The sequence below is a fragment of the Azolla caroliniana genome, unplaced genomic scaffold (genome assembly GCF_043228905.1).
Source record: "Azolla caroliniana isolate FFs.n. ecotype wild unplaced genomic scaffold, voAzoCaro1.0.p SCAF_17, whole genome shotgun sequence".
Lineage (NCBI taxonomy): Eukaryota > Viridiplantae > Streptophyta > Polypodiopsida > Salviniales > Salviniaceae > Azolla > Azolla caroliniana.
Window position 1 is genome coordinate 12,864,730 of NW_028230452.1, and position 16,156 is coordinate 12,880,885.

The 16,156-nt window shown below is 54.0% G+C and overlaps 3 non-coding genes and 3 pseudogenes across 3 annotated transcripts; all 6 read left to right on the forward strand.

The window, feature by feature from the left end:
* Nucleotides 1–8,200: 8,200 nt before the first annotated feature.
* On the forward strand, nt 8,201–8,319 carry LOC147853172 (5S ribosomal RNA). Its single transcript, XR_015531351.1, has one exon. It is a non-coding gene; the product is annotated as a 5S ribosomal RNA (ribosomal RNA).
* A 634-nt stretch (nt 8,320–8,953) lies between these two features.
* Nucleotides 8,954–9,072, forward strand: LOC147853173 (5S ribosomal RNA). The gene has a single exon (XR_015531349.1). It is a non-coding gene; the product is annotated as a 5S ribosomal RNA (ribosomal RNA).
* A 487-nt stretch (nt 9,073–9,559) lies between these two features.
* LOC147853174 (5S ribosomal RNA) lies at nt 9,560–9,678 on the forward strand. Its single transcript, XR_015531345.1, has one exon. It is a non-coding gene; the product is annotated as a 5S ribosomal RNA (ribosomal RNA).
* Nucleotides 9,679–10,167: 489 nt separating this feature from the next.
* Nucleotides 10,168–10,286, forward strand: LOC147853175 (5S ribosomal RNA; annotated as a pseudogene).
* Nucleotides 10,287–10,773: 487 nt separating this feature from the next.
* Nucleotides 10,774–10,892, forward strand: LOC147853176 (5S ribosomal RNA; annotated as a pseudogene).
* Nucleotides 10,893–11,348: 456 nt separating this feature from the next.
* On the forward strand, nt 11,349–11,467 carry LOC147853177 (5S ribosomal RNA; annotated as a pseudogene).
* Nucleotides 11,468–16,156: the final 4,689 nt, after the last annotated feature.

The window sequence follows — 16,156 nt, forward strand, 5'->3', positions numbered from 1 at the left end:
GTGTATAATGGACGTATTCACACTATCCCTTTCTATAGATCATGTTTGGGCCATTTGTGTAATTAGCATAAATGGTAGTTGCCCTAAGTCGGTCACTATATATAGTGACCTTGTAACCTTTTTGTAAGGTTGGGTTGTATTATTGTTTCTATTGAATAGAAAGACTCTTTTGTGCCTCCTCTCTCTCTCTCTCTCTCTCTCTCTCTCTCTATCTCTGTGCACGACCTTAGAAACTGTCATACGCAGGTACTCAACCCCAATCGAATGCTACTTGATCTTCCGCATTGACGGCCTTGTCTTCAACACCTCCGACCTGCTACCCCTTTGTGCGTCGAAGCGAACAAGCATCGGCATCTGTTCGCCGGCCTGTTCGGTTGTAGCCAACCTGTGCCCCATCGAGGGTTGTAGTCGTGTTAGCCATTTTTGTTAATATACATATTTAGTCATTCGCATTTGTCTGTGTCGGTGTCTGTTCGCGTTCTCCGTGCTGAAGGGCCGTGTCCCTGTGTATCCCCGGTCCTGCGTAGCCGGTTCTCTCTCTTTCTCCTCCCTCGCTTGCTCTTTGGTTCGAGACCCCCGCGGTCCCGCCTCGTTTCCAAACGCACTTGCGTAATATCTAGACATCTCTGGTGAACCCGACGTGAAGGAGGCGGCAGAAGAGCAGAAGATGAGGGGGTCGGATCTTGCAGAGGCCATGGCTTCGGCCGTGGACCGGATTGTAAACGCGCGCGAGGGCACCGGTGCCCTCGACAGAGCCATTGAGGCGGTCGTCGGCACGATCGGCCGGTTCGATGGGAAGGATGCCACGAAGTATTTGGCGTCCTACGGTGCAGAGATGCTGATGCGGGACATTCCGGAAGAAAGGCGTCTTGCCGGATTTCCCCGAGTGGCGATGCCGAGCATCCATGCGGAGGTGCTCGAGGTGCGGGCGGAGAGCCGTACTTGGGAGGAGTTCGAAGGTCGGCTCCTAGAGAAATACGGGCTGGACGACGCGCTCCGGCTTTCGAAGCGAAGGTTCATGGAATGGGTGGAGTCCCCGGGGAAGGGAAGAAACGCGTCGGCACTCCTCCGGGAGTTCGAGGAAAACTTTGCGCGCCTTTCGGCGCTCGACCGAACCATCCTGGACACGAGCCGGGTCTTGCTGTTTGTCAAGTCGGTCGACGAGCGGGATCGGGAGCAAGTGGGCCTCTTGCTGGAAACCGAAGACGGGCTCACTACCGACTGGGCGGCTGTCAAGAAAGTCTGTGGCCGTTTCGACAAACGGTGAGAATGGGCGGATAACGGGGCAACCGGGTCGGGCTCGGTCGCAGCAAGGAAGCTCGAACCAGCGCCACAGGTGCGAAAGGAAGAGACCCGAGAATGGTTGGAAACCGGTTCGGCTTCGACCGGCGTAGTCAGAGGCTCAACCGGAGGAGCGGCGCTGGAGGAATTGACGAGGGCGATAAAGGACCTCCAAATCGCGCAAGCCCGAAGGGAAGGTGGCGAACCGGCTCGTGACCGACGGCCGGCGGCAGGAAACAGGTGCATGTGGTGCGATGAAGTCGGCCACATTCGGAAGGACTGCGGCGACTTCGCGGAGGCGCTGAGGAACAGGGTGGTGTACCTGTGGGAAGGACGGGTGCATGCCAACGACACCCGAAGGGCCCTGAGCCGAAACGACGGGCGAGGTGGTATGAAAAGGTTGATGGAAGAGGCGGCGGCCCGACACGCGGAAACCGTCCACTACTCGGCGTCGGCCGGCATTCGAGTCGGGGGCGGCGAGGCCCGAAGGGAAAGCAAAGCCGGATTCTGGCCGACGATGCTGGAAGGCCTTGCCGGTGCAAGGCTTAAAAGGGAGGAATCGGACCGTGCGGAGAAACGGGTACGGGAGATGACCGGGTGGAGCGACCCGGTCGAGGAAAAGACGGGCTTCGTGGAAGCCGCTTGCCAGAACTACGAGGCTCTGGTAGAAGAGAAGCGGGTGGGGAAACCCGGGACGACCGGGCCCTCACAACGATACGAGACCCGGTCCGGGCCACGACGGGACGAAGCCGGCGGGGCCGGTACGCAAGATAAACCCCAGAAGGGCGGGTACCGTCTGGGGACGGAGATAGAAAGGACCACGGACTTACGAAAGGTCCTGGAGGAACGGATCCTCGACAGCAAGGTGGAGCTGTCGTTACGAGAGGTGCTGGGAATCGCCAAGAAGGAGTTCCACGACTCCATTGTGGACTTGGTGAAACGGAAGAGGCTGTCAACGGAGACAGAACCGGAAAGACCGGTGGAAGTGCAGACGACGCACCTAGACGACATGGCGCTGGGAGACGAGTGGGCGGAAAGCCACTATTCGAGACCACACTGGGCCCGAGCGACCACGGAAACCCCGGTGAAGATCGGCGATGTCCAGGAACCGGTGATAGCTTTGGTGGACTTCAATTTGATGTCCATGGACTTCTATAAGAAGGGCAAATGGCCGATCAACACCAAGCACGGGTGGAAAATAAGGGCAGCAACGCGCGCCACCGAGGAACTGCACGGGGCCTGTCCGAATGTGCGAGTCAAGATCGGCGACGTCGAGATTGACCAGCACTTCTTCGTGCAGGAGACGTCTTCGCATCCGGTCATACTGGGAGAGCCGTACATCACGGCGGCGCGAATGGAGACCAAGGTGCTGGACAATGGTTCGGCCTACGCGAGGGTCAAAAGCGAAGACGGGCGCCATTCGGTCCAGTTTCTGACGGTACGGCTGAACCACGAACGTAACCGCGACTCCCTCGGTTCCGAAAACCGAGAGGATTTTTAGAGAGGACTGCCAAGGCGTGGGGCCGCGACAGTCCGGATGCTCCGGGAAAACCCCACATCTGTACGATAAAACCGTGTACAATAGGTAGGAAATTTTGCTTCTCCGACAGCGGAGCATGTACGATGGTCGGCATCGCCGGCCGAGAGAAAACAAAGACGGAGGGGAGACTTCGAGCGTGCGGAGTTCTCGGCCTTGACGAAGAAATCAGTGGCGCCGTGGAGGCGGTCTCCTTCGACGACACCTTGGGAATGCTGGGGAAGGTAGTCGAAGAAGACCTTAACGAAGACCGGACGATACTGGTATGTTCCGAAGAAATGTACGAAGTCATCGCGGACTTTGGTCGGGGGCTCGAGTCGGATCGGACGGCCCGAGTAAGCACCAAGTACAAGACTGTGGACCGGAAGGTAAGGCCAGTCGCGGTACCGTTACCGGAGGGCAGCGAGTCGCGAATCAAAGGGGTTGCATCGGACCCCAGCTTACGAGATCCGGCCTGTATAGGACACACCTTCACCAACGAGACGCTCCGGGAGCTCAAAATCGGTGGGGGCGGGTTCCTACTACCGGCGGAGGAAGACCGGTTTCGGAGAATGCTCGGAAGGCACGGGAAAGCCTTCGCAGTCTCACCGGAGGAAATCGGGTGCGTAAACCCGACGATCGTAGAGCCGATGGTGATATTCACGGTACCGCATGTACCGTGGAATCTCAAGCCAATTCCGGTTCCGAGAGCTCACATCCCGAAGTTGATGGAGCTGTTGAAGCAGAAAGTTGATATGGGCATTCTCGAGCCGTCGAGCGCCCTGTATTCAAACCGATGGTTTACTGTACCAAAGAAAAACGGATCATTGCGCTTCATTCAGGACCTGCAACCGGTCAATAGGGTGACCATTCGGAACGTAGGGATTGGACCGACCATAGACGAGTTCGCGGAGGCCTTCGCCGGAAGGTCGATTTACTCGGTCGGTGATCTATACTCAGGGTACGACCAGTTCCAGCTAGCCGTGGAGAGCAGAGACATTACGACGATGCGAACTCCCCTCGGCCTAGTGCGGATGTGTACGCTGCCGCAAGGATGGACCAACTCGGTGGCCCACATGGTGAATGCGATGAACAAGGTTCTGAGGGACTGCATCCCGGACATCACCATGCCGTTTCTGGACGACATCCCGATCAAGGGATGCCCGGTAGCAGAAAAGGACGAGACGATCGGGCCGGACGGATGCCGGCGATTCGTGGTGACGCACATCGACGACTGCGAGAAGGTGCTGCAAAGGCTAGAGGCTGCGAGGCTCACCTTCTCGGGGGAGAAATCAGCCTTCGGGCAGTCGGAAATCATGGTGGTCGGACATTTATGTGGACCATATGGCCGGAAACCGTCTCCGGCAAAGGTAGAAGCCATCTCCGCGATGAAGCCTGATTGCAGCTCGGTCACGGAAGTACGAAGATTCTTGGGAGCATGCGCCTTCTACCACATATGGATCCCGCATTACGCGCACGTCGCGGAGCCGCTGTACGGATTATTGAAGAAAGGGCGAAGATTCGAATGGCTAGACAAGCACACGGAGTCGGTCCGGAAGCTGAAGGAGGCTCTTTCGGCAGCACCGGCGCTCCGAAAGGCCGTCTACAGGAAGGGCACCCCAGTGTACATAACGGTTGACACGAGTCCGACCAGAATCGGGTGGGTCGTCAACCAAGAAGACGAGGACGGCAATCGGTTCCCGATCCGATTCGGCGCGAAGGTCCTCAGTGAGCGGCAGCGAGGATACGCCCAGGTTAAACGCGAACTCTGGGGTATCGTTTCGGCGGTGAAGGCCGACAAGGACTATCTGATCGGGACAGAGGTAATCATAGAGACGGATTGCATGCCGATTCTCGGCATGGTTTCCGGATGCGCGACGCCGGACCTGGCAATGCTCAGGTGGATAGCGTACATCAAGTCCCTGGACCTGGAAATACGACACATTTCCGGGAAAGACAACGCCATGGCCGACATGCTTTCAAGGGCGAGATTCGATGATGAGGGCGGCATGGTTTCAGAGGACGAAGAGGTCGGCGTGGACTTCTTCGAGGCAGCATACGTAACAACCGGCGGGACGAGCACTCCGGCGCTTAACGACTTCGACGCGAGCAAGTACGACGGGGAGTGGCTGCAGATCGGCGGGTTCTTGAGGACAATGGCGCCGGATGCGTCATGGACGAAAGACGAGGCCAACCGGATCCGGAAGAAAGCGTACCGGTTCTTTCTCCGGGATGGCTATCTATGGAAGCACCCGAAGAAGAGGGACGGCGCTCCGCTCCGGGTGGTGGCGATGAAGGAAGAACAGGAGGAGCTGCTGACGGCCTACCACGACAGCCCTTGGGCCGGACACCGTGGAACTTGGGCCACGTAAAAGAAGATAAAGGAGAAGTACTGGTGGCCGGGACTGTACCGGGACGTGCATCGATTAGTGACAACTTGCGAGAGCTGTCAGATGCACTCCGTGGTCCGACACCGGGACGAGCTTCACCCTACGTACCCTCCGACCATCCACTTCAAATGGATGGTAGATCTGGTGACGATGCCAATGGGGGTAGGACAGATGCGGTACCTGGTGCTAGCGCGGGAGGATCTGACGAACCAGGTGGAAGGCCGGGCCCTTCCGAACAAAACGACCGCGGCCGTATGTCGGTTCCTAATCGAGGACGTGATATGCCGGTACGGGTGCGTCGGGAAGATCGTGGCTGACCGAGGGGAGTTGGACGCCGAAGAAGCCGCGGAGCTGTTCGACCGGCTGGGAGTCAAGCTCTCGCTCACCACTGCGTACAATCCGGAGGCGAATGGAAAGGTGGAGCGCGGACACGGACCGATCGTCAAGGCGCTGGTTCGAGCATGCGGAGGCCAAGTCGGTAACTGGCTCATGTTCGGCCAGAAGCCGATCATGCCGATAGAACGGACGATCTCCTCGTGGGCAACGGTCGACTGGAGGGACGAGATGAGCCGGGAGGAGTTGTTGGCCGCGCGTATACGACAGCTCGAGCGGAGACCGGAGGACGTGGAACTGGCTGCGGAGAAGCTCCGGGTGGCGAGGACAAAGAACAAAGCCAAGTTCGACCGAACGCACCGGCTCCGACCGAAGAAAATCGACGAAGGTGACTGGGTGCTCGTCTACGACAGCAGCCTCGACAACCAGCACCGAGCTACACGGAAGTTCGCACGAAGGTGGTTCGGGCCTTACGTGGTACAGAGCGCCAATGACAACGGGACATATCACCTGGCGGAACTAGACGGCACGAGAATGGCGATACCGGTTGCAGGGAAGCGGATCAAAGCGTTCAAGAAGCGACACGACGACGAGCCAGACCCGGCCCTCCTAGTCAGCAGTGACGAACGATCCGAAAACGAGGAAGAACCGACGGGCGAGGAATGAAGACGGGACGGTTTTCTCCGTCCCAACTCTCTTGGCGCATACCGGAGGATGCGCGGTTAGGTGGGGGCGGATGTCGTGAAGAAAACCGTCCATAGGCGGAATCGGCGCACCAAGGCGTGGGAACCGGTTCTTCACACGCGCACGCTCCAAGTTGTACATAGAAGCGAATTAGGAGGATAATCGGCAGGAACGGGCCCTAACACAAGTGGAGACAAAGACCGCGCGAACAGTGTTTTCGGTCGCGCGCACGAGCTAAGGAACTGTACGAGTCGGCGGCGTAACTACGCGGATGCGTGAAGAACGGAGCGGATCCCTGTCCAAAAGGGACAGGGAATAAAGCTGACATGACGGCCTGCTCGTCGGCCTATACAAGGAGCAGGAAAGAGCTGTTGCAGGCATCTCGCGCAGAGAGGACGAAGTGCTGCCGGACCGTTTCTGGACGCTTCTCTCTCTGTTTAATTCCTTCTTGAGCTCCATAGCTTTTCTGTACAGGGTTCCGAGGAGGCTCGCGATGTTTCGAGGAACGCCCGAGTGCTTCCGGCAGCACCTCCGACCTGCTACCCCTTTGTGCGTCGAAGTGAACAAGCATCGGCATCTGTTCGCCGGCCTGTTCGGTTGTAGCCAACCTGTGCCCCATCGAGGGTTGTAGTCGTGTTAGCCATTTTTGTTAATGTACATATTTAGTCATTCGCATCTGTCTGTGTCGGTGTCTGTTCGCGTTCTCCGTGCTGAAGGGTCGTGTCCCTGTGTATCCCCGGTCCTGCGTAGCCGGTTCTCTCTCTTTCTCCTCCCTCGCTTGCTCTTTGGTTCGAGACCCCCGCGGTCCCGCCTCGTTTCCACACACACTTGCGTAATATCTAGACACAGGATCCCATCAGAACTCCGCAGTTAAGCGCGCTTGGGCCAGAACAGTACTGGGATGGGTTACCTCCCGGGAAGTCCTGGTGCTGCACCCTTTTTGCTTCGAGCCGTGTTCTTTTTGTGGAGAGTACTGTCGTGTTCTTTTTGTGGAGAGTACTGGGATGGGTGACCTCCGGGGAAGTCTTGCGCATGGGTTGCGTTCTTCTCGCGCCCGAGCCGTTCCCGTGCGTGTGCGCTCCTGGCATTCTTAGAGGCGGACGAGAGCGTAGGATGGGTGAAGCGCCGAGGGGCATTGCCGTTCGGTCTGGGTTAAGTGCGTCGTCCGGATCAAGGAGAGGGCGTAAGAGGCTATTGTGTGGGCGTGGGCGGCGAGGTTCGAATCCAGGTCAGGGAAGATATATATATATCTATATATATATATATATGTACCCCTTTGTCTAGGATCCAAGGCCTTAGCCTTAGCCTTCGCCGGCGCCCGTCGCGCGTGCGGTTGGGACAACGACGTGGGTCCCTCGATTTTAGTTGTCGTCGTAGAGCATTTTTGCACAGGCCTCTCTAGCACTAGTACCTCGGACCGCAGAGCATTGTTGTACCGGATCCCATCAGAACTCTGCAGTTAAGCGCGCTTGGGCCAGAACAGTACTGGGATGGGTGACCTCCCGGGAAGTCCTGGTGCTGCACCCTTTTAGCTTCGAGCCGTGTTCTTTTTGTGGAGAGTACTGGGATGGATGACCTCCGGGGAAGTCTTGCGCATGGGTTGCGTTCTTCTCGCGCCCGAGCCGTTCCCGTGCGTGTGCGCTCCTGGCATTCTTAGAGGCGGACGAGAGCGTAGGATGGGTGAAGCGCCGAGGGGCATTGCCGTTCGGTCTGGGTTAAGTGCGTCGTCCGGATCAAGGAGAGGGCGTAAGAGGCTATTGTGTGGGCGTGGGCGGCGAGGTTCGAATCCGGGTCAGGGAAGATATATATATATATATATATATATATATATGTACCCCTTTATCTAGGATCCAAGGCCTTAGCCTTAGCCTTCGCCGGCGCCCGTCGCGCGTGCGGTTGGGACGACGAAGTGGGTCCCTCGATTTTAGTTGTCGTCGTAGAGCATTTTTGCACAGGCCTCTCTCGCACTAGTACCTTGGACCGCAGAGCATTGTTGTGGTGCGGTCATACCAGCGCTAATACACCGGATCCCATTAGAACTCCGCAGTTAAGCGCGCTTGGGCCAAAATAGTACTGGGATGGGTGACCTCCCGGGAAATCCTTGTGCTGCACCCTTTTTGCTTCGAGCCGTGTTCTTTTTGTGGAGAGTACTGGGATGGGTGACCTCCGGGGAAGTCTTGCGCATGGGTTGCGTTCTTCTCGCGCCCGAGCCGTTCCCGTGCGTGTGCGCTCCTGGCATTCTTAGAGGCGGACGAGAGCGTAGGATGGGTGAAGCGTCGTGTTCTTTTTGTGGAGAGTACTGCCGTGTTCTTTTTGTGGAGAGTACTGGGATGGGTGACCTCCGGGGAAGTCTTGCGCATGGGTTGCGTTCTTCTCGCGCCCGAGCCGTTCCCGTGCGTGTGCGCTCCTCGCATTCTTAGAGGCGGACGAGAGCGTAGGATGGGTGAAGCGCCGAGGGGCATTGCCGTTCGGTCTGGGTTAAGTGCGTCGTCCGGATCAAGGAGATGGCGTAAGAGGCTATTGTGTGGGCGTGGGCGGCGAGGTTCGAATTCGGGTCAGGGAAGATATATATATATATATATATGTACCCCTTTGTCTAGGATCCAAGGCCTTAGCCTTAGCCTTCGCCGAGGCCCGTCGCGCGTGCGGTTGGGACGACGACGTGGGTCCCTCGATTTTAGTTGTCGTCGTAGAGCATTTTTGCACAGGCCTCTCTGGCACTAGTACGTCGGACCGCAGAGCATTGTTGTGGTGCGGTCATACCAGCGCTAATATACCGGATCCCATTAGAACTCCGCAGTTAAGCCCGCTTGGGCCAGAACAGTACTGGGATGGGTGACCTCCCGGGAAGTCCTGGTGCTGCACCCTTTTTGCTTCGAGCCGTGTTCTTTTTGTGGAGAGTACTGCCGTGTTCTTTTTGTGGAGAGTACTGGGATGGGTGACCTCCGGGGAAGTCTTGCGCATGGGTTGCGTTCTTCTCGCGCCCGAGCCGTTCCTGTGCGTGTGCGCTCGCTCCTGGCATTCTTAGAGGCGGACGAGAGCGTAGGATGGGTGAAGCGCCGAGGGGCATTGCCGTTCGGTCTGGGTTAAGTGCGTCGTCCGGATCAAGGAGAGGGCGTAAGAGGCTATTGTGTGGGCGTGGACGGCGAGGTTCGAATCCGGGTCAGGGAAGATATATATATATATATATGTACCCCTTTGTCTAGGATCCAAGGCCTTAGCCTTAGCCTTCCCCGGTGCCCGTCGCGCGTGCGGTTGGGACGACGACGTGGGTCCCTCGATTTTAGTTGTCGTCGTAGAGCATTTTTGCACAGGCCTCTCTGGCACTAGTACCTCGGACCGCAGAGCATTGTTGTGGTGCGGTCATACCAGCGCTAATACACCGGATCCCATCAGAACTCTGCAGTTAAGCGCGCTTGGGCCAGAACAGTACTGGAATGGGTGACCTCTCGGGAAGTCCTGGTGCTGCACCCTTTTTGCTTCGAGCCGTGTTCTTTTTGTGGAGAGTACTGCCGTGATCTTTTTGTGGAGAGTACTGGGATGGGTGACCTCCGGGGAAGTCTTGCGCATGGGTTGCGTTCTTCTCGCGCCCGAGCCGTTCCCGTGCGTGCGCGCTTGCTCCTGGCATTCATAGAGGCGGACGAGAGCGTAGGATGGGTGAAGCGCCGAGGGGCATTGCCGTTCGGTCTGGGTTAAGTGCGTCGTCCGGATCAAGGAGAGGGCGTAAGAGGCTATTGTGTGGGCGTGGGCGGCGAGGTTCGAATCCGGGTCAGGGAAGATATATATATATATATATATGTATCCCTTTGTCTAGGATCCAAGGCTTTAGCCTTAGCCTTTGCCGGCGCCCGTCGCGCGTGCGGTTGGGACGACGACGTGGGTTCCTCGATTTTAGTTGTCGTCGTAGAGCATTTTTGCACAGGCCTCTCTCGCACTAGTACCTTGGACCGCAGAGCATTGTTGTGGTGCGGTCATACCAGCGCTAATACACCGGATCCCATTAGAACTCCGCGGTTAAGCGCGCTTGGTCCAAAACAGTACTGGGATGGGTGACCTCCCGGGAAGTCCTTGTGCAGCACCCTTTTTGCTTCGAGCCGTGTTCTTTTTGTGGAGAGTACTGCCGTGTTCTTTTTGTGGAGAGTACTGGGATGGGTGACCTCCGGGGAAGTCTTGCGCATGGGTTGCGTTCTTCTCGCGCCCGAGCCGTTCCTGTGCGTGTGCGCTCGCTCCTGGCATTCTTAGAGGCGGACGAGAGCGTAGGATGGGTGAAGCGCCGAGGGGCATTGCCGTTCGGTCTGGGTTAAGTGCGTCGTCCGGATCAAGGAGAGGGCGTAAGAGGCTATTGTGTGGGCGTGGATGGCGAGGTTCGAATCCGGGTCAGGGAAGATATATATATATATATATGTACCCCTTTGTCTAGGATCCAAGGCCTTAGCCTTAGCCTTCCCCGGTGCCCGTCGCGCGTGCGGTTGGGACGACGACGTGGGTCCCTCGATTTTAGTTGTCGTCGTAGAGCATTTTTGCACAGGCCTCTCTGGCACTAGTACCTCGGACCGCAGAGCATTGTTGTGGTGCTGTCATACCAGCGCTAATACACCGGATCCCATCAGAACTCCGCAATTAAGTGCGCTTGGGCCAGAACAGTACTGGGATGGGTGACCTCCCGGGAAGTCTTGGTGCTGCACCCTTTTTGCTTTGAGCCGTGTTCTTTTTGTGGAGAGTACTGGGATGGGTGATCTCCGGGGAAGTGTTGCGCATGGGTTGCGTTCTTCTCGCGCCCGAGCCGTTCTCGTGCGTGTGCGCTCCTGGCATTCTTAGAGGCGGACGAGAGCATAGGATGGGTGAAGCGCCGAGGGGCATTGCCGTTCGGTCTGGGTTAAGTGCGTCATCCGGATCAAGGAGAGGGCGTAAGAGGCTATTGTGTGGGCGTGGGTGGCGAGGTTCGAATCCGGGTCAGGGAAGATATATATGTATATATATGTACCCCTTTGTCTAGGATCCAAGGCCTTAGCCTTAGCCTTCGCCGCCGCCCGTCGCGCGTGTGGTTGGGACGACGACGTGGGTCCCTCGATTTTAGTTGTCGTCGTAGAGCATTTTTGCATAGGCCTCTCTGGCACTAGTACCTCGGACTGCAGAGCATTGTTGTTAGCGGTCATACCAACGCTAATACACCGGATCCCATCAGAACTCCACAGTTAAGCGCGCTTGGGCCAGAACAGTACTGGGATGGCTGACCTCCCGTGAAGTCTTGGTGCTGTAACCTTTGTGCTTCGAGCCGTGTTCTTTTTGTGGAGAGTACTGGGATGGCTGACCTCCAGGGAAGTCTTGCGCATGGGTTGCGTTCTTCTTGCGGTCGAGCCGTTCCCGTGCGTGTGCGCTCCTGGCATTCTTAGAGGCGGACGAGAGCGTAAGATGGGTGAAGCGCCGAGGGGCATTGTCATTCGGTCTGGGTTAAGGGTGTCATCCAGATCAAGGAGAGTGTATAAGAGGCGATTGTGTGGGCGTGGGTGGTGAGGTTCCAATTCGGGGCAGGCAATATATATATATATATATATATATATATATATGTACCCCTTTGTCTAGGATCCAAGGCCTCCCGAGAAGTCCTGGTGCTGCATCCTCTTTGCTTCGAGCCGTGTTCTTTTTGTGAATAGTACTGGGATGGGTGACCTCCCGGGAAGTCGTTGATAGACCGTCTCCCATCAGAACTCCGCAGTTAAGTGCGCTTGGGCCAGAATAATACTAGGATGGGTGACCTCTCGGGAAGTTCTGGTGCGGCACCCATTTTGCTTCGTGCCGTGTTCTTTTTGTGAAGAGTACTCGGATTGGTGACCTCCCGGGAAGTCTTGTGCATGGGTTGCGTTCTTTTCGCGCCCGAGCCGTTCGCGTTCGTGTGCGCTCCTGGCATTCGTATAGGCGGACTAGAACGTAGGATGGGACGGCGACGTGGGTCGGAGAACAGCCTAACACAGGGTGTTTACTTAAGACACTTTACCAAATGGTGTTACGACGATATAACTTACGACACAACGCTTAATTGGATCTTAATCGGTTACTTTGGAATACGTCATTAACACGCGTATGATATACAATAAGCACTGAACGGTGAACAATAGTCAATGATTAAACAAAAGGTTTATATTACTCTCCGTTAATGACTACATTGTAACCGGGCCTTTATATAGGTCACCGGTGCGAAGTACAAAATGGTGGCAACTGGCACCTATTTGGGATCGTTCCGGAGCCAGATCGGCATACCGATTCCGGTCTATCCGTCCACATGTTCTCCTATATTAATATATGTATTAAGACTAGGAATTTCAACAGATTCCCAAATAACAATTCCCCTTTTAACACCCTGGTCTTTGCCGTCGTTAGCTCCTTTGCCGGTCGGATAACACATGGCACGCCCGTGGGACAGTACCTTGTACGTCGAATCCCACACCGGCCCCTTACTCTTCGTCCAAGATATCCAGGATGCTTTGCTCTAGGGTCTCCAGTGGTTCTACGAGAATCTGTTGTGGCTGCTATTGTCATTGTTGTTGTTGTTGTGACTTCTCCGATTATGGCAGGGGTTGCTTCTCCGTTTGTGCCTCCGACTCTGGCTGCAGCTCCGATGGTTGCTCTGGCACCGGCGTTTCCTTTGTTGTTTCCTCCGCCGGAGTTGTCTCTGGTTGAGTTACCCCGGCCTGGTCTCCGTCTGGTCATTGTACCGGCGACGGTTCCTCATCACTGAGGTTGACCGTTGCCGCCTGCCTTGCTTTTTCTTCCCTAAGCCGGAACCGCTCATAGCTCTCAAACTGGATTTGAGCATCCATTCGATCGTCATCCAGTTGAGCTATGAGTTGCCGGACCTGCACCAATTGCTCATCCGCCAGAGTTGTGAAATCTTCTGCCAGCTCATCCTTTATGGCGATGAAGTCCTCCGATGTGAGCATGTAACAATCATCACCTTCCTTCCGCCAGTTTTCCGCGTCCGCCCTGAGCAACTGGAGTTCAGTCGTATTCTGCGCCCATTTCGTGCACCATCGCACGGAGCTCTCGTCAATCAAGTGTTTGGTCTTATTTTGCCATGCTCGGAGGATGCACTGGATCCGTTCGGTTCCCATCTGTGATTTGTTCTCCACGGCTTGTCGCTCCTCTTTCAATTGCTTGATGATTCTGACCGTGTCCACCTCCTGCTCCCTATAATGCGACAATTGACTTTGATAGGTTGTTTGCAACCTCTGTAACACCATTGTCTCCCTCTCCTTTTCTTCATTATGCTGCTTGTGGAGCTCCATCCGGTCCCTCGCTGCTTCCTCCAATAGTTTTGTATTCTCAGCCCGTTCGTCGGCGAGTGCCATTGTGGCCCTATCAACTTCCTACTTTTGCTTATGCTCCGTGTCCAAGCTCTTAAAGTTCTGGTGCAGGTGGTCGAAGTCCTTTGTCTTCTGCTTCAGCCTCTGGTTGATTTGTTGGCGAGCGCGGTCTTCCCGGTCCTTTTGTTGACGGAGTTCTTCTTTCAGCCTTTTGATTTCCGTTTCCGCCATCCGTTGCAACTTGTCCTTCTCCTGTAGCAATTTTTCTTTTCCCTCCTTTAGCCGGTCGTAAGCTTGATGCCCTTTCCGCAGATTTTCTTCTGCCCGGCAGAGGTTTTCAACAATCTTTTTTAACTCCTCTTCTGCCGCTTTCTTCAAATCTCGTTCGTGGCTCCGTAGTGCTTCTTGTGCGGCAAGTTTGTCCCTTAATTCAGCAAGCTCTTGGGCTTGCGCCGCATCTTTCTCTGGGACGGTTTCTGTCTCCGAGGTCTTATTCATATGTACAGGCGTGGTTGTTTCTTTATTCTATACATCAACCGGAGTCACCGGTGCTTGGATCTGTGTTGCGGTTAAGGCCATTTTGGCCATGTCTTCTATGACCCAATCCAAGTCTTGTTCAAGGCACTGGATCCTTGACCGGGCCGTCTCTAGTTCATCGGTTGTGACTAGCAACCGTTCCATCTGCGCTCGTTCTTCCGTCTCTACATACAGTATCACTCCGGCAACCTGCTCTCCTATCCACCGGAGCCATTGGCTACCAGTACCCTATTGTTGCGTCTGCACGGAGGGTTGGCTGATGGGTTCACTTGCCAATGGCTGGTCCCGCCTAAATGCATCGAGCTGCACTTCCGGCTCTGCCTGCTGACCACTTTGCCGTTTGGGTTCCGGTTGTGTTTCGGCATGTTCTTGGTCGGCTGAGGAAGGTGGCACATGCCTTACCGGCGCTTGCGTTTCGGGGCTTGCCGGTGTTACCCGTAGGAGTTGTACAGGGTGGTATAAGGGTAAAACACGTTAAAGGGGTTGTTCGGTATGTGTAATGTATATGAGTGTGAGGATGAGTATGTGTGAGCACATGCACAATTATGTGCATGTGACAAGAATTTAACGGTCTCTTTTTGTAACGGACATATTATTTACCGTTACATTATGTATTATATAAACAACACCGGGTCATTTGAAACAGGTAATATGTCGTATTCTCTTTTGGCATAGTTGGCCAGATGTAGAAAAGTACCCTATTTTAGCCCGATATCGAAAATATACGATGCATGCGTACCCCTTTTGCGACTTGATGGTTAAATATAGAACAAAAAAAACCTAGCAATTACTAAATTTATATGTGTCCACATTCGTGTCAATTTGCATATCATGGAGCACAATTGAAGACTTGGTTCAATATAAAGTTCTAAAATTGGTATCCATATTCAAATTGTAGAGTAAAACTACATAAACCGTAATTATAAATATGTGGTTTTGGGTTTAGGAATAAAGTAGTACCCCACTTGTTGGACGGGTATATCAATAGTTTCATTGTATAATGTCATATAGAATGTAATTGGTAAGAGTAACAATTACGTACAACATTCATTTATACTATGTGGAACCAGTAGTCTTGAACCGTAGGTAACTAAAAACCTCTTATTATCAAAAACATTCGCCTTTTCATATACAGTCATGCTAACGGAATTGAGAGATTACAATATCATGTTAATATCTCAAACTGAAGAAGAGCATGGTGACCAATTATATGTAAATACAAACAACGGTTCCAATAATGATTAAAAAGGGAAATTATGAATAGGTGAATTTAATTAAACGATAAACAATTACAAATGTTCTCATATACAAATATAATATGAAGTGATGGTGAACATTATGCCTCAAAATCCTCAATTTTTACATTACGCCATCTACATCAATCTATAAGCAAATCAGGCAGAGCAGGCTCCTCTGGCGCTGATTGTTCTAGACTGTTTTCATTCGTGTCATCTCCAAGCTCTCCCGAATCTGAGGTATGGTCAAACTGTGCTACATCTTCCAGGTCCACCAGCTCCCCTGCTTCTTCATCAATTGGTTCCATTGGTTCTCGTGAAGTCATCTGGAACATCTCTGTCTCGTTGATGTGTTTTGCTCTGACTTCTTGATCCTGATCTGGACAGTCCCAGATTCCTGTGATCCTCATTTTGATGAAGTTAACTTGAGTAGGGTCCTTCTTCAATGCAACACAGTTTCTAAACATCTTCAATGCACAAGTTGTCGTTGTACCTAATGGTCGCATGAACACAAACAAGTATATATAAGAAGTAACGTCTTAAACTTGATAGACAAGATTGAAATTAAATATATATATTATACCTGTGCCAGAGAACAAGTCTAGGACCCAATCATCTGGATTCGAGAAGAACTCTATGAGGCGGTTGATCAATCTTTGAGGTTTTTGATAAGGGTTCACCATACTTTTATCCCCTGACACATGTCTTAATTTTTTGGTTACAGCTGGGCACATGATGTAGTTAACCACGTTACGCTCATTGACATGTGCTCTAGCCTTCTTCTTTGTAATTGAATCATAGTAGCCCACACAAAAATGTTCGACCGCACTAACCATTCGATCGCCAGGGCTACGTGTAATATTTGTTTTGATCCTATAG